This window comes from Pelophylax lessonae (genome assembly GCF_965119305.1).
Source record: "Pelophylax lessonae genome assembly, chromosome: 1".
NCBI classification, from domain to species: Eukaryota; Metazoa; Chordata; class Amphibia; order Anura; family Ranidae; genus Pelophylax; species Pelophylax lessonae.
This window is the reverse complement of record NC_138768.1, coordinates 564,281,618-564,306,506: the sequence shown is the minus strand read 5'-3', so window position 1 is coordinate 564,306,506 and position 24,889 is coordinate 564,281,618. Positions and strand designations below refer to the sequence as shown.

The 24,889-nt window shown below is 40.9% G+C and overlaps 1 protein-coding gene across 4 annotated transcripts in view; it reads left to right on the top strand.

Annotated features, from left to right (window-relative positions):
* ARHGAP24 (Rho GTPase activating protein 24) overlaps positions 1-24,889 on the top strand; it is a 1,271,118-nt gene that overhangs the window by 1,101,476 nt on the left and 144,753 nt on the right. The window lies entirely within an intron of this gene.

The following is a 24,889-nucleotide window of genomic DNA, read 5'->3' as shown; positions in this document are numbered from 1 at the left end:
TCTACTTGCCGACATCATTTTGCTTTATTCTGTATGTGCAGTGCCTTCTAGCTTATTTTCTGCTCAAATACAAAATCGAATCCGTGCTCACTGAGCATGTCTCCTAGATTTATTGTTTCTTTCTCAAGAAAACAATCTGAAGTGAATTTCAGGCCATAAAAGGTAGCTGGGACATGTTAGTACAACTGAACTGATCAGCAAGTAATTAATGACACAGTGACAGCAGGAAGCGCTTTTTGGAAAAGTGACTTCAATCAGGTTGCACGGTGACTGTGCTATTACTGAAGCACATACCCTGAACATGACACATACTGAGCCTGGTTTGGAAATGATGGATAAATAAAGTTATTTATACCAAGGAACTGAACACAGTTACTGTGCTTGCTAATAGTGTGCAAAATAACATGTTTACTTTATAATAGCTCAAAAAAGTATATTACTCTTTTTTTTATAGTGTTGCATCCTTTAAAATTAAAACAGACACACTATAGCCAATATTTCTTTTATGTGAAACCCACTGAAATCTAGGGGTTTTGTTAAAAAAAAAAAGTTAGCCAGAGCTAAGCTGATGTCTCTTGAAAAAAGTGAATAGCAAAGATTGGAAGGGGTTCACGCTGTAAAGGTCGTGGAATATCCAGCATTGTCTTCTTCACAGCTGAGGTCTCCTGGTATGTCTCTTCTTCTGTGTAGCGATCTTGCTTTTGCTTTCACCTGAAACCAGTTGTCGATTTTTGTTTCTTTTAGGTCAGCCCCTGGAGGATGCAACACCAGATCTCACATATGTACAGATGGAGATCTGGTGCCATTTCATGTTTGCACCTTTGGGGTAGCTAAAATTGCTCACTATAAAATTCTTGGAGTTCATTGAAAGACATATGATTCAGAGACAATTGGGTTATTCTGCCATCTACAGGGGGATTTGAACACTGGCTAACAAAAAAAAGAGTGGCATCTTGGTATAACCCCTCCCAATTCTACTTCAATGACTCAGTTCAAAAGCAAAAGCAGGACTATAGGCTCAGAGGGCTTGGGTCTGTGTCCCTCAATTAACCTTAGAAAAAAAATCTTACCACAAGCACAAAATCCAATTTTCTTTCTCAATCATTGAGGAACACAGGATTTAGAGACAACTGAGACATGCAAAAACTATCTAGCTGAAGGGTGCGCTAACATGCCCAACTATAAATAATTGAAAACAACTGGGGATTGCCTGTAGCCGTCTGAAGAACCATAGATCTGAAACTGGCATTAGATGAGACCTGAACATAGAAGCTATAGCTATTTCGGAGGATACGCTTCCCTGGATAGATACAGAAAGAGACTAGCTCAACCAGCGTGTAGATGAAATTTTAATTGAATTAAAATTCATCTGGCTAGTAAATTTAGCTGAACCTTTTCTCAGTAAAGAGATAATCTTCCTAGGACACCTCCTGTATGAATGGAGGAGACAGACCTATCATTCATCTGACTATCCTCCATTCATAGAATGCTTTTCATTGGTGGAACCTACAGTACAGCTTCTAGGAATGGAGCAGAGGGCAGAAAGGGCAGGCACAGCTGGCATTCTTGGTGAGGGCCTATGACAGGTCTAGGAGCAGTATTAACCCCTACAGCACCAAAAAATAACCTCTGTGGGGTATGGGGGGGCTACAGAGGAAGGAAGATTTCAAATAAGACAGCAGCATCCAGCACAAGTGACACTTCTCATTATATGTAAGTATTAACCCTGTGTGCTAATTTAAAAAATATATATATCTTAGGCTTTAGGTTTTGTTGACTACCTATATCAATCTTTCTTTCTTTCAACCTTTTCAAGACAGAGGAACCCTTGAAATACATTTCCGGTTTCAGGGAACCCCTGCTAAAAATGCTGTATCTGCAACTCATGATACATTAGTGTGATGGTCAATGGGAAGAATGCTCCTTACACTTATGGTTATTGAGAAGAATTATCCTCTACAGATAGCTAAAACGATGAATGGCGTCAGTGGGAACTTATCTGAGAGGCAGAAATTGCCCGTTGCTCAAAGAACCCCCCCCCCAGCAACTTCTGGAGGAACCCTTGGGTTCCAAGGAACCCTGGTTGAGAAACCCTGACCTAAATAATACACCACAGTGTAGTTGTGCTCTGACAAACTTGACAACGTAGTAAGACAAAACAATCAGTCGACTGTATAACTACATAGCTAACAAACTTACAGGTCAATGTTCAGATTTAAAGGCATCATAATATACGAACCTGAATAAGAATTTGTCAAAACTGCAACCTAATATTGGGAATAGTCGAGAAATAAAAAGAAAAAGAAGGGTGGAGAAATATACACAGTGCACGGAACTGACTAAAAATCACTGATGTATTGGAAAGAGGGCTCATGGTATGCTGGCATCATATATCTATCTGATAAGACTATACAGTGTCAGAAGTGACTGCAAAGCCAAGCTTCACTAACCAGCCTCCAGAGCCTTCTCATTTCTCCACTTGAATGAACAAAGTGGAAGCAGACCTTTGAAGGATTCAGACAAGCAAAAAATCTGTATGGGTACTGACAGTGCAAGGTGAACGTTCCTAGTTACTATAGAGAAAAAAAAGGGCTTAAATCGATAGTGTAAAAACAATGAGAACGTCCACTAGAAGTTACTGCATTTCTTTCTAATAAAATGCCATAAAATGGTCCTAGTCCAGGATACACATATTTCGTTTTATTTCAATTTATGTGATATATCATGTAAAACTTGCAGGTAATAATACTACTCATAGGAATCACACTATTCCTCTAATAATGCCTTCATCTGCCATTCTCCCCATCTCTCCTCAGCAACTCTTACATCATCTTGGTTTAGGCATTATCCAGGGCCACATCTACTTAAAGCAGAACTGTAGATCCACTGCTGCTTCCTATAATGTGTGACTATGCACAGCAGATTCGCCTTTCTGTATGTATGATACAATCAGTGCTGCCCTACACTATCCAAATACTGTGTCAATATATCAATATACTCATTTATTCTATAAAATTGCTGCTGGACACTCATAGTGATTCAACCACACTACAAGTACCATATAAATATTCTTACAGTGCAGCACAACCAAAAATCACCATAAAAAGTAGTAGAATTAAAAATATAATAAAAAATAATAAAAAATGGGGTGTCTTCAATCAAAGTTCTTTTAAATCAACAACACATAAATCTACCCCCAAAAACCAAAGTCCATGTGTAAATCAAAAATGCAATATAAAGAGTGATCCAGCGCAGTGTTCTTCAATCACTTAATGACACCAAAAAGTGCACACCACCCCTGGCTGGAAAACCCGCGTACCTCACAGATGAGATCAATCAGCTTTGTAGATCAACAATCTCCTGCTACAGTCTCCTCTCCTGGTATACAGCTCTGCAAGCTCCTCTTACTGCTCTGTGAACCTCATGCAAGTACAAAGGCAGACTACATTGTGCTCTCCACTTGAACAATGTTTATTAAAAGACCCATATAAAAAACACTTACAAAATATAAAATCAAAAGGGTTTGTAATCACATTCACATTCGTCTGCTCACCACTCTGCACAGATCTTGGTGGCTGCGTGACATCATGGGCTCTGCTCCTTTCTCCTATACGCGTTTCGCCCGCTCAGTGGTAGGTTGCGCAGCACTCTAAGAATATTTATAGATTTGCCTTTCTGTTTGCCTTCCTCCAGCACTGACATTACAGAGCTCGGGTAAGGGTAAGGCTCGGGAAAAGTCCTGGAGGCAAGCATGGGAGGTCACCAGGGAGCTAGAGAGCAGGAAGTCTTGGGAGGAATGAAGAGAATGATTAGATTGGTATTTTGAGACTAGGTTGATGATGTAGCTGGGGGCTGAGTTGTGGATGGCTGTGTAATTTGTTAGTGTTTTGAATTTAATTTGTTGGGTGATCGAAAGCCAATGGAGGGATTGACAGAGAGGAGTAGCAGACATTGAGCATTTAGTAAGGTGGATGAGTCTAGCAGCAGCATTCATAATAGCCTAAAGGGGGGTTAGTCTATGTAAAGGCAATCCAATGAGAAGGGAGTTGTAGTAGTTGAGGCGAGAAATGACCAAGGAGTGAACTAGGGGCTTTGTGGCGTCATTGGTTAGGAAGAGGTGTATTTTGGATATGTTGCGTTGGTTGAGGCCGCAAGATTTGGACGATGGACGTGGGGCTGGAAGGATAGTTCAGAGTCCAGAATTACACCTAGAACTTTGGTATGCGGTGATGGGTTGATACTTGTGCCATCGATCTTGATTTATGCTACTTAAGCTTGTTTGTAATTTTTTCACCACAGATATCAAGTAACATCACTCAAAGTATTTTAGCAAATTTGCAGCAAATGTTCCATTAGATCATTTTTTGTAAATTAGTCTACAAGAGATGTGTTAGAATGTATTCCTAAAACATTTTATCAGTACATTCCCTAAGGAGTTCTTGCTAAGAGAACATTTGGCACATTATATATGGCAATACATATAAAATATATAAAATGTGCCAATTAGTTACCCAAGCAAAGTGTTCTGACAAATTTTCTATTCCCCTGAGATGCTGGTTTCAATTAACTGGTAAGCAATCACCCTTGATCAAACTGCTGAAAATTGCAGAATGGTAAATCAGATTAATTCCTATGATGGGTAATCTTCGCATCATTATTGCCATCTGTATGAGCTTTCTAAAGAAACACAAAAATATATTAGGTGGTAGAAATGCAATACGGTTCCTGTGCATCAGCATTTAGCAACACAGGCACGAATGGTGTATTTGAAACGCCATATGCGCATGTATATGCCAATGCACAGGTAAATTAGTGTTTATACAAGTACAGCCAAATACAGCCATTTACTGCTATGGCCATCTTTACGCGGCACCTGTTGCTTCAGGGGTATCGGAAATTGCCGGGAATACACTTTTTGGATAAAGTAGGGTTATTTTTGTTAGGTTTTTATTTCTGTTTGTGTCATTGTCTGCAAATTGGGTGCCATACTATTTTATTCCTAATTGATTAAATTAGATAAGACATGCATTTAATGAGAATTGTGGCCTCAATATTCTCTGGAGGGTCTGTATTGAGGGGTCTGCCCTGGGGAGGGGGGAGAGAGAGTTGTTTGTAGAGAGGATCCTGTATGGGGGGGGTTGATAGTACCTGTGCAGGGGAGGTCCATCTATACTGAGGAGTCTGTGCAGGGGAGGTCCATCTATACTGAGGAGTCTGTGCAGGGGAGGTCCATCTATACTGAGGAGTCTGTGCTGGGGAGGTCCATCCGTATTGAGTACTGTAACACCATAGGTTCAACACACCAGGATAAGGATCCTCATTTTCAAAAAGGTAACAGTTATTTTTGCTTAGCTCTATGATATTTGAAACACACAGTTAGAACTGAAACACTGGTCATTTATATATTCTTTTCATTACTGCTAATATTTAACATGACAAAATTGACCCCAGATGTCATTATTTAGCTGAATAGAAATTTAGAGCTGCAATGAAAGCTCCCTCATTGATAAATTATGACCGTATGTCATTGATTTCATTCAGTGGGAAGCAGAGTTCATATTACTTGTGGTCTTCTCTTCTGGAAACACTTGCCTCTTTTCCCCAAGGATTAACTCATCTGTTGCTGCTAGGAATTTCAAGCCTTTCCCAGAATGGAAAGCAGAGAACAACAGAGGAAAGCAGTTGTAGGCAGCTGCCATGGGACGGAGAACAGAAGCACCAAAACACACATGAAATACACTTCCCCAAGCTAATTGAGAGTTGCAGTAATGATCCAGCAATAGGACGTTTTGTTTTTTGTTCTGGTTGTCATTTAAAACTCTGCCTGATGTTTTGACGGCAGTAGCTGACTGCTTTGACCACTCTGTGACCTAAAAAAACCTATCCTGTCATTTATATGACTGCAGGTGCTTGAAGAATTTCCAGAAGGAGATAAGGTTGGGTTTTTTAAGGTAATATTTGCAATTCATTGCCTAAGGTAGACATTAAGGTGAAGCCCAAGTAATAAAAAAAAAAAAACTGTAGAGAAGGATAAAAAGTGACATTAGGGAAACAAGTAGTTAAAGTGTGGACAGTAAAGGTTTAAAATCATCCAGAAAAGTACTATATACACTCCATTCTTGCAAATGCAGATTGTGTATTGGAAGAAAGCTTTAGTTTAATCTGCTAATATTTGTTCTTCTTTCCCTCCTCATCAACATTCTAATAACACTTCTAAATAAAACCTGTTCCCATTACATACCTCATTTTAGAACCAGTGACATCATCATGGGTCTCTGTGCTTGACTATGCAATGCAAGCATGAAGGGGGGGGCGGGTCAGTACACAGATTTCTGATAACATCACATCACCCTTTCTTGATGCAAGCAGTGGGTTCAGTCTGGGTAGGAAATTATCCAAATATCTAAATGTCTTGACGAGTTGATACCATTCTGGAGAAGTGAGAATTACTAGGCAGGCTATATTTGCTTGTAGACTGCCCTGGGTAACACTCATGTGTAATGCTAAGCCTCCATGATTGAAAAATCGGAAATCCAATGAATATTAGGGCTTTGCCAAGGTCAATAATGCTGGAGAGAAAAGACATTCTTCAGACAGGGATTGAGGTGATGGTCGACCCGAGCCGTTCGATCATCCCTAGTGATCACTACTGGTAGCTATAGCCACCAACAGTGATTGAGAAAACAAAAAAAAATACACAGGCTGGCTGGTTGTACTAAGGTCAATCAAAAGATCGACTTCAGTACAACCAGCCTGCCCAAAGATCGATTGAAATTCAACTAGTTGTTTCTGAACTGGCCAAATTTCATTCTATCTATGGCTGGCCTAACAGGGACATGGACAGCAATAAAAACTTGACAGGTGATCTACATTTTGGCTGTAGTTGCTTTTTAAGCATCCTTTAGAGTGCATGTTTTTTTTACATCTTCTGGCATTTAGGCCTTTCAGCAAAGGTCGCAAATGGCAATACCTTCTCAAGCCCAGGGGTAGCCAACAAAGCCAACCTACATATGAAAACATAGCTTATGAACTAATTAAAATATATCTAAAGCCAAAACATTATTTTTCATTTTAAATAGAATAGTTAACCATTGTCGTCTTTTTTTTTCTTTGCCCTATTAGGCAAATGTCCCTTCATTTTTTTGTCCTGTAGAGTCAACAGAAAGTAGGAGGGTATCTTTCCAATGTGAGGCATATCCCCTACTAGACAGTTGTCTCAGGAATATTTCTCCCCATTGTAAGATTTCCTCTTAACTACTTGCCTACTGTGCACTTAAACCCCCTTCCCATCCAGACCAATTTTCAGCTTTCAGCGCTCTCACACTTTGACTGACAATTGCGCGGTCATGCGACACTGTACCCATATGAAATTTTTATCATTTTTTTCACACAAATAGAGCTTTCTTTTGGTGGTATGTAATCACCTCTGGGTTTTTTATTTTTTACAAAAAAAAAAGAAAAAAGACAGAAAATTAAAAAAAAAAAAAAAGTTTTTCTTATTTTCTGCGAGTAAATTTTGAAAATAAATTGTTCTCCTTCACTGATGTGCGCTGATGAGGCGGCACTGATAGGCACTGATAGGCTGCACTGATGGGCACTGATGAGGTGGCACTTATGGGCACTGATGAGGTGGCACTTATGGGCACTGATGAGGAGGTACTAATATGCCGCACTGATGAGCACTGATAGGCGGCACTGATGAGCACTGATAGGCGGCACTGATGAGCACTGATAGGCGGCACTGCTGGGCACTGAGAGGTGGCACTGCTGGGCACTGAGAGGCGGCACTGACGGGCGGCACTGATGGGCACTGATAGGCGGCACTGATGGGCACTCTTGGATGGCACTGATGGACACTGACGGGTGGCACTGATGAGCACTGATGGGCGGCACTGATGAGCACTGATGGGCAGCACCATCAGTGCCCACACTCAGTGCCCATAGTGCTGCCAGTCAGTGCTCATCAGTGCCTAGATGAGCAGGCACTGATGGGCACTGACTGACAGCACTATGGGCACTGATTGTGGGCATTGATGGGGGGCACTGATGGCGGGCACTGTGGGAACTGTGTGTATGTTTTTTTTACCTCTAGTAATCAGGGCACTGGTGATCGGTGCCCTGATTACATTTGTTCTGTGTCCCCGGCGCAGTGCAGCTCTCCCTCCTTCCTCACACTGCAGTCTCCGTGTGAGGAAGGAGCGCTGGCGATGAGAGATGATCTCCTATGTTTACATATGAGATCATCTCTCATTGGACGGTCCGATCACGTGGTGAATGGCCGCTGTGATTGGCCATTCACCACGATCTGTGATCGGCTGTGTCCAAGGGACACGGCCAACACAGATTTTCCCCGATGCGCGCTCGCGGGAGCGCGCGGGGAGACTGTTTCTGGGAGGCCGTATAAAGACAGCCTCCCGAAAATGTGAGTCCGCGCTGCAGCCGTATATAGGCTGTAGCGTGGATGGGAAGTAGTTAAGTCCTGCTCTGGTGGCAATTTAAAATTTAGGATTTACCCCCATTTTCATTGTGACATTGGTGATCATGATAGTTAGAGAGAGTAAATCTATCTCAAACAACAACAAAAACTGACCGGGTATTGACCTCTAGCCACTTTATTGTATATAAAATCTTTTACTTATACTTCAAGTTAATTTCGACCCCCTGTAATTGTGTGATTGCGCATGTATGGTAAGTTAAGCCCCTAAGGACTTGTCTAGAGTGGCCTAGCCTTAGACTTCATGGAAATGTAATCAAATAATAAAGTAAAGGCTACTTTATCCAGCACACTACTGGTGCTACAGAAAGCAGTAGCACGCAGTTTGCACAATGAAACGTAATCATGAAATTCCATAGAATGAAAGACTTAGGCAAGAAACACAACAAATGAAGTCAGTGAACCTTCTGCTCTGTATAGTATTAAAGTACAAAAAGCATTTCAGCAGGATAGAGGGAGTTGTTAGACGTAGTATAGAACTGGCCTGAAGCACAGTGTAAGAGATTATTAATAAAAAATGAAGGCAATTGCTACAGCTCTGGCCTTTTGGTCAGTGCCACCTTTGCAACCCTAGCAGGTCCTCATACAATGAATTTCAGATGAGGGGATGCTGTTCAATTGAGAGACCTATTTATTTCCATTCATTGTGCTGACACTGTAGAGTAAAACAGATTAAACGCTGTTTGAAAAAAAATATCTGCTTACCTATACTGAAATTCAGACATGTAAGAGGAATATATGGGGCAAATGAGACTACGGCTCAATCATTGTGATGATAGAAAATATAATAATTTTGGGCTTATAGACTTCTGTATTATAGGTATATATTCTTGTATATGAAAACACCACAAAATGTTAAAGGAAACCCGTCGTGAGAGAAATATGGCAGCTGCCAATGCTGATCACTCCTTCTGAAATTGCTGTTTGCCTGGTTCTTAGTCTGTCTCTTTTTCCTCAACACCGGAATAACCAAAGGAAAAATAAATTTGGATGGCTGCACTCTCAAACTAAGACCCCAAATGCCTTTATTAACTTCAAATCATGAAAAGCACAGCATGTACAATCAGGGGAGGGAAGGCCAAAAGGTTTGATAAAGCTCAGTTTATGTGTGAAACGCGTTAGCCTTCCCTTCCCTGCTTGTACATGTTGTGCTCCTCATGATTTTAAGTCAATAAAGGCATTTGGGATCTTAGCTTGGGAGTGCAGCCATCCGAATTTCTCTTTCATTTGATTGCCACAGCTGCAACTGGGCAAGCACCCCGCACAAGGAGATCATGTCGTTTATGCCGACTCACCTTTGAGCAGCGTGAGTATGTGTTTGTAGATACTGGAATCACTAACCTTGCACAGGTATACATTTGCAAGTATCTCATTCCAAATAATTTTAAAGTTACATTTTCTGGCATAGCAACTATTGCTATGCCAGAAAATGCAAGTTTGAAATTATTTTATTAAAGTGGACCTGAATTCAAAATGTGAAAAAGTTGTCATGAATTAGTCCAAAGAAATATCAATATACTTTCTGGTATGCAAGAGTTCCTACGCACTCCTGTGTAAAAAACCTCATAGCTAAAAAATGTGCAATGTGAAACCTAAGGCACTGCTGCCTCTGACTACGAGTCTTAACAAATTTTAAGCAAGATTGGGTAATGTCACAACTGTGCTGCTTACTGTTCTCTTTGCTGAAAACTTGACACAAGGAAGCAAAGCCCTGTCTCTACCAAGAGAGCCGCCTCCATACAGAGACACAGTGCAGGTAAAGGCATGGTAAGTCAGTAATGGGGGAAAGATCAGCTCCAGAGAGATCACAAGCAATAATGCTGACTAATCTTCATCCTCTGCATATTTATCAGACACAATTGTATGGTGTGTATTAGAATTTAGTGTTCACGGATGTTGGACTTCGTGAAAAAAAAAAAAATGAAAATGTTTTGTATAATAGGCAAATCATAGTTACCTAGTTATATAGTTAGGTTGAAAAAAGTCCATCTAGCTCAACCAATAAAAAAAAAAAAAAAAAAAACTATATACACAATTTTATACCCATAGTTGACCAGGGCAAAAAAAACCCCAGCAAAGCATGATCCAGTTTGTTACAGTAGTGGATGAAAATCCTTCCTGATCCCAGAGAGGCAATTGTATATTTTCCTGGATAAACTTTACCTCTAAATGTTAGTCTCCAGTTATATTATGTACACCTAGAAAAGAATCCAGGCCTTTTTTAAAGCAATTTCCTGAGCTGGCCAGAGCCATCTCTGGAGGGAGTCTATTCCAAATTTTCACAGCTCTTACTGTGAAGAAACCTTTCCGTATTTGGTGACAAAATTTATTTTTCTCTAAATGTAAAGAGTGCCCCCTTGTCCTCTGCGATGACCATAAATGGAATAACTCAACACCAAGTTCACTATATGGATATTATGTATTTATAAATTTTGATCATATCCCCCCCCCAATCTCCTCTTCTCAAGAGAGAATAAATTCAGTTCCTCTAATCTTTTCTCATAGAGGAGCTCCTCCATGCCTCTTATTAGTTTGGTTGCCCTTCTCTGCACTTTCTCCAGTTCCCCTATATCCTTTTTGACAACTGGTGCCCAAAACTGAACTGCATATTCCAGATGAGGTCTTACTACTAATGATCTGTACAGGGGCAAAATTATATCTCTCTCTCTGGAGTCCATGCCTCTCTTAACCACTTAAGCCCCGGAAGATTTTACCCCCTTCCTGACCAGGGGGTATTTTGCGATTCGGCACTGCGTGACTTTAACGGACAATTGCGCGGTCTTGCGATGCTGTATCTAAACGAATTTGGCGTCCTTTTTTTCTCTCAAACAGAACTTTCTTTTGGTGGTATTTGATCACCTGTGCGATTTTTTGATCACGCGCTATAAACAAAAAAAGAGCGTAAATTTTGCAAAAATAGCAATATTTTTCACATTTTTTTATATGAAATTCCCCCCAAAAAAACGTAAAAATCAAAATTTTTTAACATTTTTGGCCAATTTGTTTTATGCTACCTATGTTTGGTAAAAAAAATCGCAAAAAGCGTATTTTGATTGGTTTGCGCAAAAGTTATCGCGTTTACTAACAAAGGGAAAGATTTTTGTCATTTTTGTTGTTTTTTTTTTTAACGCGTAATGGCGGCGATCTGCGATTTTTTTTTTTGCGGTACTGCGACATTGCGGCGGACAGATCGGACCCTTGACTGACATTTTTGACACTTTTGGGGTTACCAGTGACATTTCTACAGTAATCAGTGCTATATATATGCACTGTTACTGTAAAAATACACTGGCAGTGAAGGGGGTTAACTTTTTTTGAAAGGGAGGGGCTATGTGTGTCCCTAGGGGCGTGCTTTCTACTGTTATTTGCTGTGGCTTCAGATGTATGGAGAGTGATCAACGGTTCTACATAGTAGAACCGTATGATCATCCTTCATACACAGGGGAGAATGACAGGCAGCTTGTTTACACAAGCCGCCTGACTTTCTCCCTCTTTCCCGCCGATCGCAGAGTGACCGGCGGACATAGGGTCCGCCGGTCACACGCGCGGGGGGGTCCGTGACCACGCGGGAGCGCGCCTCCGGGGGCGCGCGCTCTCTCCCTAGACCCTCACAAGCTAGTGACGTAGCCTTACGTCGCTTTGCCTGTGAGGGGCTGACTGCCAACGTAGATCGGCGTTAGGCAGTCGGCAAGTGGTTAATACAAGTAAGGACTTTGCTTGCTTTGGAAACAGCAGCTTGGTATTGCATGCTATTATTAAGCTTAGGATCTACCAGAACACCCAGATCCTTCTCCACTATGGATTCCCCCAGTTGTACTCCCCCTAGTGTGTATGATGCTTGCATATTTTTAGCCCCCAAGTGCTTAATTTTACATTTTATCAACTTTAAACCTCATTTGCCACATAGTTGCACAACTAAGCAGTGCATTGAGGTTAGATTGTAAGTTGGAGGCATTCTGTAAAGAAGTTATTCCACTGCAAAGCTTGGTGTCATCTGCAAAGACTGAAATGGTATTTTTAATCCCAGACCCTATATCATTTATAAAGATATAAAAAAGTAAGGGTCCCAACACTGAACCTTGGGGTACACCACTGATAATCTTAGACCATTCAGAGTAAGAATCATTAACCACTACTCTCGGAATTCTGTCTTTAAGGCAGTTTTCTATCCATTTGCAAACAGATTTTAGACTGATTGTAGACTTTACTTTACACATTAGCTGTGTGTGGGAAACGGTGTCAAACGATTTTGCAAAATCCTAGTATACTACGACCACAGCCACCCCTCTAATTCAAAGTTGCTTTATAACTCATGTGCTTTAAAAAAATATAACTTATATCTAACTTTCACATTTTCTCTGTTACGTACATGTTTCCCTAAAAGTTAAACATACTAATACTTCATTAAGCATTATTGCACAGGCATCTGTTCAGTATGCATATACACAGACTGAGAAGGCTGTGCCTCTTCTGTTCAGCACTAGAGGGCTCCCTATCTCCTAAATGCTGTAGACTGGACTACTCTACAGAAGACAAATATATATTTCTTATCAGAAACAAAAATTACTCCCAGTCATTTCCAGATTCTCGTAGCTCTAGTACGTGTTTACTGTATGTTGTATGTTTGCTTTTTGATTGCATGTGCGTAGCTGGTGTGTTTCGTATATATATTTGATGTGCAGTATTGTGTTGCAAAATAACACATTTATAGACAAATATTAGCTCTGTGTTAGTACTTGAAATTCTCTGTTATCAATGGTATAACATTTTAGTTCTTTTATGTTTGAACTGTATTGAATCAAAGGGAATTCACTGCAAAAAAGTTTGTCATTACATGAAAGCTTGAAAAAAGGCATGCGTTTTATGTAACAGCATGGGGTTCATTTGTTAAAGGCAAATAGACTGTGCACTTGCACTTTGCAAGAGCAGTTGCTCCAGAGCTTAGTAAATGAGCAAATGCTCTGCTGACTTCCGTTATCCAATCATGTGCAAGCAAAAATGCAGTTTTTCTTTTAAAAGTTCCTTGCATGTGATTGGATATTCTTTGCAAAGTGAAGCTTTACCTCATTTACTATGCTCTGGAGCAACTGCACTTGCATTGTGTAACTGCACTTTAAAAAGTGCACAGTCTGTTTGCCTTTAGTAAATCAACCTCAAAACATCTGTGAGCTCTAACTTAACCTCTTGTAGTCTGTGCCATGCATATACAGTCAGGTCCAAAAATATTGGGACATCGACACAATTCTAATCTTTTTGGCTCTATACACCACCACAATGGATTTGAAATGAAACAAACAAGATGTGCTTTAACTGCAGACTTTCAGCTTTAATTTGACGGTATTTAAATCCAAATCAGGTGAAAAGTGTAGGAATTACAACAGTTTGTATATGTGCCTACCACTTTTTAAGGGACCAAAAGTAATGGGACAATTGGCTGCTCAGCTGTTCCATGGCCAGGTGTGTGTTATTCCCTCATTATCCCATTTACAAGGAGCAGATAAAAGGTCCAGAGTTAATTTCAAGTGTGCTATTTTGCATTTGGATTTGCATTTGGAATCTGTTGCGGTCAACTCTCGATATGAGATCCAAAGAGCTGTCACTATCAGTGAAGTAAGCCATCATTAGGCTGAAAAAAAAAAAAAAAAAAGCAAACCCATCAGAGAGATAGCAAAAACATTAGGTGTGGCCAAATCAACTGTTTGGAACATCCTTAAGCACTTAACCACCGGAGGATTTTGCTGTCTTACGTCCAGGCCATTTTTTGCAATTCGGCACTGTGCAAATTTAACTGACATCTGCCTGGTCGTGCAACGCCGTACCCAAACAAAATTTACGTCCTTTTTTTCCCACAAACAGAGCTTTCTTTTGGTGGTATTTGATCACCTGTGCGATTTTTACTTTTTGCGCTATAAAGAAAAAAAGAGAATAAATTTTGAAAAAATAACAATATTTTTCAAATTTTTTTATTGGAAATCCCCCCCCCCCAAAAAAAATTAAAAATCTAAATCTTTTTAAATTTTTGGCCAATTTGTTTTCTGCTACCTATGTTTGGTAAAAAAAAATCACAATAAGCGTATTTTGATTGGTTTGCACAAAAGTTATTGCGTTTTACTAACTAAGGGAAAGATTTCTGCAATTTTTGGTGTTTTTTTTTTTTAACGAGTAATGGCGGCGATCTGCGATTTTTTTTTTTTTGCGGGACTACGACATTGCGGCGGACAGATTGGACCCTTGACCGACATTTTTGACACTTTTGGGGGTACCAGTGACATTACTACAGTAATCAGTGCTATAAATATGCACTGTTACTGTAAAAATGACACTGGCAGGTAAGGGGTTAATTGTATTGGAGAGGGAGGGGTTAATGTATGCCTGGTGCTTACTGACGTGTGTGGGGGGAGGTGACTGAGTGACACAGGGACAGATCGCAGGTTCAGCTATGCTGAACCCTGCAATCTGACCCTGTCTGTCACTTAGGAGATCCGCCCGCTTTGTTTACACAAGCGGGCGGATCTCCAGACTCGATTCCCCGACGATCGGGGAAGAGCAGCAGCGATCGCCGCCGCTCCTCCCCTGGCCCAACTCCCGCTGTGACTGAATACAGGGGGAGCGAGCCTCCGGCGGTGCGCATGCGGCACCCACAAGGGGAGGAGTCCAGCGACGTAGGTCTACGTCGCTGGATGGGAACGAGCCACTTTGCCGCAGTATGGTCAACGTGACCGGTCGGCAAGTGGTTAAAAAGAAAGAACGCACCGGTGAGCTCAGCAACACCAAAAGACCCGGAAGACCACGGAAAACAACTGTGGTGGATGAACGAAGAATTCTTTCCCTGGTTAAGAAAACACCCTTCACAAGGGGTTGGCCAGATCAAGAACACTCTCCAGGAGGTAGGTGTATGTGTGTCAAAGTCAACAATCAAGAGAAGACTTCACCAGAGTGAATACAGAGGGTTCACCACAAGATGTAAACCATTAGTGAGCCTCAAAAACAGGAAGGCCAGATTAGAGTTTGCCAAACATCATCTAAAAAAGCCTTCACAGTTCTGGAACAACATCCTATGAACAGATGAGACCAAGATCAACTTGTACCAAGTGATGGGAAGAGAAGAGTATGGAGAGGAAAAGAAACTGCTCATGATCCAAAGCATACCACCTCATCAGTGAAGCATGGTGGTGGTAGTGTCATGGCGTGGGCATATATGGCTGCCAATGGAACTGGTTCTCTTGTATTTATTGATGATGTGACTGCTGACAAAAGCAGCAGGATGTATTCTGAAGTGTTTCGGGCAATATTATCTGCTCATATTCAGCCAAATGCTTCAGGACTCATTGGACGGCGCTTCACAGTGCAGATGGACAATGACCCGAAGCTTACTGTGAAAGCAACCAAAGAGTTTTTTAAGGGAAAGAAGTGGAATGTTATGCAATGGCCAAGTAAATCACCTGATCTTAATCTGATTTCACTTGCTGAAGACAAAACTGAAGGGAAAATGCCCCAAGAACAGGCAGGAACTGAAGACAGTTGCAGTAGAGGCCTGGCAGAGCATCACCAGGGATGAAACCCAGCGTCTGGTGATGTCTATGCGTTCCAGACTTCAGGCTGTAATTGACTGCAAAGGATTTGCAACCAAGTATTAAAAAGTGAAAGTTTGATTTATGATTGTTAATCTGTCCCATTACTTTTGGTCCCTTAAAAAGTGGGAGGTACATATACAAACTGTTGTAATTCCTACACCGTTCACCTGATTTGGATGTAAATACCCTCAAATTAAATCTGAAAATCTGCAGGTAAAGCACATATTGTTTGTTTCATTTCATATCTATTGTGGTGGTGTATAGAGCCAAAAAGATTAGAATTGTGTTGATGTCCCAATGTTTATGGACCTGACTGTATTTGGTGACAAAGAAAGGTTGTCTTTAACGCCCAGTAGCCACTCATAAGCATCCATGGCAGAATGAGGTTGTGTGCTGAAAGCATGTTCATTGCATGCTCCCAGCACACTGATGGTCAAGGCTACTGATTAGGAGCATGTGATTGTTGTGAGAGCCAATCACATTGTTACACGATACAGAAGACACACAACTTCTGGCAGACCTTTAAGTGGGTTTTATTGCCTGGGAGGTGGTGTGGCATCTGTATCTTGTGATCAGGATCAAGAAGTTAAAGCGCCTGTAGGATCTAAAAAGTAAGGTCCACTGTTTACCTTTGCCCCTGGCCCTGGCTGCATCACTGTAAGAAAGTTTAGAAAAAAAAAAAATAAAAAGTGTATTCACCTTTCCCTTGTCTTCAGCCCTCAAAGCCTATGTGAGAATGATGACATCCTTCTTTCAGGTCAATCTGGGAAGTGTTTAGTATTCCAGATCTCACTAAGAAGGTGCACCCAGCACTGAAATGTCTACTTAGGAGATTTGGCGTACTTGGCATTCTCAGGGATCTCATTAGAAGATTGTGATATCAACACTTGCTCCAGGCAAGAATAAGGTGAGCATAATTTCCCCCCCTCAGGTTTTTATTTGTATAGGTTTATATACAGCAAGGCAGAAGGGCAGCAAAGGTAAACAGCACACCTTCCTTTTTGTGTAGGATTCACTTTAAAGGAGTTGTAAAGGCAGAAGGTTTTTTTTATCCTAATGCATTCTATGCATTAAGATAAAAAGCCTTCTGTGCGCAGCAACCTCCCCAGCACCCCCTAATACTTACCTGAGCCCCATCTCTGTCCAGCGATGTCCACGAGTCCTTCGGCCATCCAGGACACTCTCTCACATGCTCCTCTGCCCATAGGCTTGCTTTACGATTGGCATGTACTATTTGTCAATAAAGATTAATGTGAAGTTAAAATATAGAGAGCTGGCTGTTGAGTAACGTGCCCACCAGTCCACACATGTGCTGCACAATGTCTATGCACCGTGTAATCTCATTTTATTTCAGCCTGAGAAAAGTCTTTCCTGATGTTTATGGAGATCTGCCAAATCTGCCTTATCATTAATACATTCTCCCTGAATTTCATGTGGCAATAACACAGTTAGCAATCTTGATCACATTCTCTGTCATAAAAAATATAGGCTTTAATTTGTTTAGCAATGAAAGAAAATTAGTTTCATCTGCTCCTTATTAAATGTGGTGCATTAAATAAATGTCCTAGACCAATTAGTTAGTCACAGTTTAATACAATGCAAATTTTTGCACAGTGAGGAAGAAACTTGAATTTAAATGGAGTTTAAAATACCATGACTGCATAATATATTTTTAAAAGTTTTATTAGACATGAAACTTAATGTAGCAGAAGGACAATGCTATAGCATATTTTTTATAGATACTTAGACAATATTTTATGTTGGATAGGCTTCCATAATTACATACTTCAGCATGGTGCTTGGTGTTGACCCTGTCATAGGGAAAATATTTGTTTTGCCATTTACCACTCTTTTTTAAAATAATAGTTTCTTGGGTGTCATGATGATCTTCTAGCTCATCTACAGCTAGTGATTTACTGACAGAAAAAAGTAAGTAGGCCAGGAGCTCAGCTGCACCACTTATTAGCATTTTTAGAAGATGTAATTGGTAACAATGGACCGAACACCCCCCCCCCCCCCCAGTTCGGTTCGCACCAGAACTCCCGAACACGGAAAAAGTTTGGACCCGAGCCGCAAACTCTATATAAGTCTATAGGACCCGAACATAAAAAAAATCAAAAGTCCTAATTTTGAATTCTTATATGCAAGTTATTGGCCATAAAAAGGCTATGGGGGCCCGGGTACTGCCCTGGGGGACATGTATCAATGCAAAAAAAAAAAAAAAGATTAAAAAAAGATTGTTTTTACAGGAGCAGTGATTTTAATGATGCTTAAAGTGAAACAATAAAAATTAAAAATGATTTTAATTATAGTGCCTAGGGGGTCCCCTTAATCTGCCTAAAAAGTGGTGCATCTGTACTGTGTATAGAACCTGCTGTAGCAAATCTAACATTTGTGAAGAAAAACAAAAAGACTTTTAAATTGATTATCGCGGCTGCAAGTTATTGCCGACAATAGAAAAAAAAAAGAAAAAATCAACCCCCCCGCTCCCCGCATGCATACCTAAACTTTGGGGTCTGGTATGCATTTTAAGGGGAACGCCATTTTTTAATTCTTTTTTTTTCCTATTTCTATTGTTTTACTTCTGGCTACCGAATTTCTTTACAGCTACCTAGTCACTTCTACATGTATATTAAAAAGGAAGAAAAGGATAACTACAGTATATCTATTTTAAATAATGTTCCCTTCCCCCTCCTCCTACCTGTGGGATCACGTGAACTGTGGGATCAGTTGATCCGACTGGAGTGTATTAAAAAAAGGTAAGTATACAGATCTTTTATTTATACAGGTTAGGCAGGATAAGTAGGAGGAGGGGAAGAAACATTTTTAAGAATAGATATAGTAAGGGTTTTCTTCCACTTTCCAATGTTCCCTTCCCCCTCCTTCTATCTATCCTGCCTTGCCTATTTGCAATCTGCTTTAATCCAGGTACATGATCCTGTAGCTCTGTGTAAGAGCGCCCAAAAACGGCTGTTAATTTGGGAGCCAAGCCATTTTTGGTGTTCCCTCCTCTCCCCTGCAGCAGTCGCTCACTGACACAGGGGAGCTGAAACTGTGGGATCACGTGGTCGAACTGGAGTGTATTAAAAATAGACAAGTATACAGATCTTTTATTTATACAAGTTAGGCAGGATAAGTAGGAGGAGGAGGAAGAAACATTTTTCAGAATAGATATAGTTAGGCTTTTCTTCCACGTTACCAATAGGAGACTTATTCACCCACTGCTGATAGTAGTAAAGGTAAGTAAAGTAAACTAAAAAAAGGGGGAAAAAAATAAGGTTTCATAAAATAAATGTAATAAAAACAACAAAAATTTGGCAAAAGCTCCCCACCCCCCTTTTGCTAAATAAATATATACAGGGGCATATGCATTGGGTAGACATACAAAAAGGATACATATTAGGTATCACTGTACACGTCAAATTGAGAACAGTAATTCTAGGACTGTTATTCACTGTTAACTAAAAATTGATACGCTCTAAAGGATGTTGAAGCATTACACTTTTGGTACTCAACCAAAGACTGAGAGTATAAAGTGTCACCACAATTTTTTCCCAATCACCCAGCGCTTAGGAAAAAACTTACAAACAATAAATCAATAAATAATTTGCAAAAGTGCATATAATCCTCTGAAAGGTAAAGCTGCTGCCTTATAAAAAAAAATATATAAAAAGGATGTATATAACTCCTCCTATAGATTGCTAGTCAGCATGAAGGGTCAGACACATAAGCAGCGCTACAAAATCCTATAACTTTTAATAGAGATATAGTGTAGGTGAGTCCACAATCTATTCATATAGTCCAAAGAATGGGATGACTATTCCCCACGAAGTGAAGCAAGATCATGCGCCTTCACCACACCACGTGCCCAATCCCTTGGTATTGCTCACTCACCAGCTGATGATATATACTGTGCCTTATAAATCCCCCAAAACACACTCCACCAGAGTATCACAGAGATATGTTGATCCTCAACACACCTTCAATATTAGTCAGCTCAGGCAGGAGAGGGAGAGGTATATGCAAAAAAAAAAAGGGGGCTCATAGGGCACTATGTATGCACAAAATGCTTTATTAGAACCCCCCCCCCCCTTTCCCGCTTACAATACACTCACAATGTTAGGAATTAAAAAGCAGTAGAATCCACAAAACTAAAGTGACGCATTTCGTCATCAAAGGACTTCTACCGAGGCAAATCTGTCAACTGACTGATTTACTCCTTCCCGCTCTGGTGGCACTGTTTATCAATTGGGTCTTGATGTTGGGTCTTGATACCAGGGCAGACTTTCACTTGATTCCATGGGCCCATATGTGTGGCGTGTAGGGGTTAAAAGCCATCCTCCCTGGACCCTGCCACTACACATATGCATTTTGTGGTTAACAAAAGGTTCAAAACAATGCACTCCCCATGTACCTGATGATGTCACAACATTGTGGTGGATACTTTATCCTCCTCTATTGAAATAATTATTTACGAATTTCTCCTTTTATTAAAATTACAAAATATGAGGGAGCAAGCATGTCAAATTTGAAGGACAGGCAATAATGCCTTAAGCTTGCTTAGACTACACTATACTTTAAGTGGTAATTCTTAGTGCAGTAAACCGCTCGCCAGCTGTTTTGTTGACACAAATTATTACATTTTTCGGAGAAAAACATAGGAAATTCTGGACACATTTTATGTCATCTGTAAAATCGTAAAATATGTCCTTAGCATTCTGAATCCATGTGTCATAAACAAGTTTCTGTAAACCCAGGAAACGTATATTACTTAGCTGCTGTCACTTGCTTTCCATATGTTCTTTTGGAGAATAAGTGGCTCGTTGTTGACTGATGTTTGGCCTGCTAGTTTTCTATGGTAACACAAGTTTGAGTGATTTGGTTACTAATGCAATCTGTGTTACACTGGTCACAATTCAAAGCCAGGCTTCATTAGGTTATGAAATTTACAAAGTTTGAGGCTTGACAGACCTTTTAGAAAATGATTAATGTTGTTTATGGAAAACTCTGAAGGAAAAGTAACAGCTTCTCAATATTCAAATAAAAGCACTTTTGTAAGTTATTTGTAGTGGTGGCAATGATTATGCTGATGGTGTTGAATAATGATAGTACTATGACAACTTTTAGGGACTTTCCTTGCTTTTTGCAGTTAGATTTATTCATAAAAAAGACCAGATACATAATTTGTGGGAAAAAAAGGTATTTGTTCTTCATTTGTCTTTATTTTGATTTCCATATACCTCCATTTTGGATATTTTAGTTGAGCAGCCTGACCATAATTTGCCCCCGATTGAGGATGAATCAAGTCCAACCACTCCCCCTTTCTGTTCATCCTTAAGCCTCCTTCTGTCACTCTGCACCAACCCTTCTCTTCTGTTCCTTGTGAAGCCCCCTCCTGTCATCCTGCACCTACCCTTCTCCTTCTGAAGCCCCCCCCCATCACCCACCCTTCTCCTTCTGAAGCCCCCTACTATCACCCTGTACCCTCCCTTCTCCTTCTAAAGCCCCCTACTGTCATCCTACACCTACTCTTCTCCTTCTGTTTCTTGTGAATCCCCCTCCTGTCATCCTGCACCTACCCTTCTCCTTCTGAAGCCCCCCCCCCATCACCCTGCACCCCACCCTTCTCCTTCTGAAGCCCCCTACTATCACCCTGTACCCACCCTTCTCCTTCTGAAGCCCCCTACTATCACCCTGCACCTACTCCTCTTCTTCTGAAGCCCCCTACTATCACCCTGCACCTACCCTTCTCCTTCTGAAGCCCCCTCCTATCACCCTGCTCCTACCGTTCTCCTTCTGTTCATTCTGAAGCCCCCTCCTGTCACCCTGCACCTACCCCCCACCTTTCACCTTGCCCCCTCCTGTCACCCTACACCTACACTTCTCCTTCAGTTCATTCTGAAGCCCCTTCCTGTCACCCTGCACCTACCCTTCTCCTTCTGTTTATTCTGAAGCCCCCTCCTATCACCCTGCCCCTACACTTCGCCTTCTGAAGCCCCCACCCCCCAATAACCCTGCACCTACCCGTCTCCTTCTGTTCATTCTGAAGCCCCTTCCTGTCACCCTGCACCTACCCTTCTCCTTCTGTTCATTCTGAAGCCCCCTCCTGTCACCCTGCACCTACCTTTCACCATGCCTCACTCCTGTCAATCTGCACCCACCTTTCTGTGTTTACTCATCCTATATCCCTTTCCTGTCACCCTAAACCCACCCCCTCCTCTCACCCAGCACCCTCCATGATACCCTGTGTGCTGTGTGTGCAAGAACACTAACGCCACTTTACTAAGCTTTTAGGTTATTTTGCTTAACCTAATACGGAACTAAATTCCACTGTGTGTTGGGTGGGCTGCACTCAGGGACATAAGAGACTCATTAAAGAACAACTTGTACAAAAGGTATAAGATTTGACTTCCCATATTGTCTGTTATACAGTTTGACAAAATGTCAAAAATCAGTCAATTATCAACAAATGTTACCAATATTTCAGACAAGCATATTCACCCATTGTCTTTGCTATTGGTAAATAGTTACACCTAGTAAATAGCTTCCTGCTCTACATACATACTGTATACAGTATCTGTTTTCCCTGAATTGCACTCATTGATACACAGTTAATATTTATTTTTACAATTGTTACATGTGGATTAGTTTTACCAGCTGTTTTAACCCTTATTAGGATTTTATTTAGATTTTAGTTGGTTTCATGATTATACTGCCGTCATTATTTTATTATTATACTTTTATGCAACTTTTCATTCTATACATAACATTACATTTATGGACCCTTTCACACGGGGAGACCAATCAGTTTTTTGGGAGACCTGATCGGACCCTTTATTCTCCTCTATGGAGCAGCGGGTGTCAACAGACATGTACAAAACATAAAATAATAACTAGGGATACAAAGAAATCGTACTACCCAATGTAATGGGGACTGGTACTTCCTAATAGTCTATACACCATACAGTCAAGTGCCGACCGGGGAGCCCAAGCAAACAAATATTCTAAACACACGAAGACAAAGGTGCCAAAAGGTTGCAAAACAAGGCTCAACACTAGTTTAAGAATGCAAAAAACAATTTTATTGGAGAAAACTGATTGGCAAACAAATATCAGTCACTTAAAATCCACAGCAGACTGAGAAGAAGACCTGTGGCCTTGTGGCTGCAGATAAAACCACATTCACTCACATTCACACTTAAAAAGACCCACATCATCCCACCCTATTCCTTTAGAATGACTGCCCCTCAGACATCCTAATAAAGTGCAAATACAAATATAAGAAGATTTAAATTAGCATGCATAGCTGAATGGATGTGGAACAGTCAAGACTCATCGACATGGTATTCTCTGACTTTTAAGCCTTTGGGGCAGACGATTTTCCCAGGAGAGCTGGATTAGCGGAAAGTAATGGTAATCATCATGTAAATAATGTTTCAAAGAATGTATGATTAATCCAGAATGATACATTCCTTGGAGCCGTGAACTGTTAGTGTCCATATACTTGATAAAACTGAAGTCAGACAGGAAAAGATATTTCCATTCGAATATCAGAGTTATGGTCAAAAAATTATCATGAAACAGTCCAGTGTAAGTCCACTCTCCCCCAAAAAGTGCACTGTGATGTGAGTAAGATCATTCACTTTAGATAGCAACAATCTTCTGGACCCTAAGGTCCTGGAACATCCCCTACAGGGTCCAATATAAGTCCACTCTCCCTTAAACAGTGCACTCTAGGGTCAATTACTTAAGACAAAGGCAGGCTTATTGACACTATGTTCCTGGGACAATCTCACAAGTCAGTATTGACATTTATGGCATTTAAAACATAGTCCATAAAGAAGTAGCTTATAAGGCCTTCGTTCCTTCTTACCCGCCCACTTCTGATCCAGGATGTTTTGTCACCGACTGTGGAAGAAGAGTCCATCAGGTTCTATTATGACCATTACGTGGGTCTATAAAGCAGGTAGACGCACACTATCAACGCTTCCGCGTTAACCACGCTGTCTGCCGTGTCACGTCACTGACACGTGGTGCCCCAGAGTCTGGACGAGCGTATTGAAATCGTCAGATGCATGGCGTGAGACGTAGGGCGGAGTGTCGGGCCCAACGCGTGATGACGTCATGGCGATGAGTCTTGACTGTTCCACATCCATTCAGCTATGCATGCTAATTTAAATCTTCTTATATTTGTATTTGCACTTTATTAGGATATCTGAGGGGCGGTCATTCTCGAGGAATAGGGTGGGATGATGTTGGTCCTTTCAAGTGTGAATGTGAGTAAATGTGGTTTTATCTGCAGCCACGAGGCCACGGGTCTTCTTCTCAGTCTGCTGTGGATTTTAAGTGACTGATATGTGTTTGCTAATCAGTTTTCTCCAATAAAATTGTTTTTTGCATTCTTAAAGCAGTGTCAACAGACATGTGTCCGTTGACACCCACTAACATCCAATCCTTTCCTCATCCGTCTGGCATTTCAGGTCAGATGGCAGTTGGGTATAAACGAACAGGTGGGGTGTTTACATACGACCACCCATAGAGCAGAGCGGGCTGTGTCTTCTTTGCATAAGCAGAGCGGACATGGACCAGCCATCTGCCTGCTCAGTGGGGATCAGCGAACAGATCCTCACCGGAGCCCCCCCCCCCTATTCTTTCCTTAACCGTCTGGAGCATGTGTACCTATTGACCCTGAATTTACCCTAATCAGCCCCCAATTAATTTCCCCTCTACCTTAAATTGTATTTTCCTGCTTGATTTCCATTATTTCCTTGCTTACCTTTTTTTATTTAAACTTTTTTATTTGTACTCATTATGTTTGCCG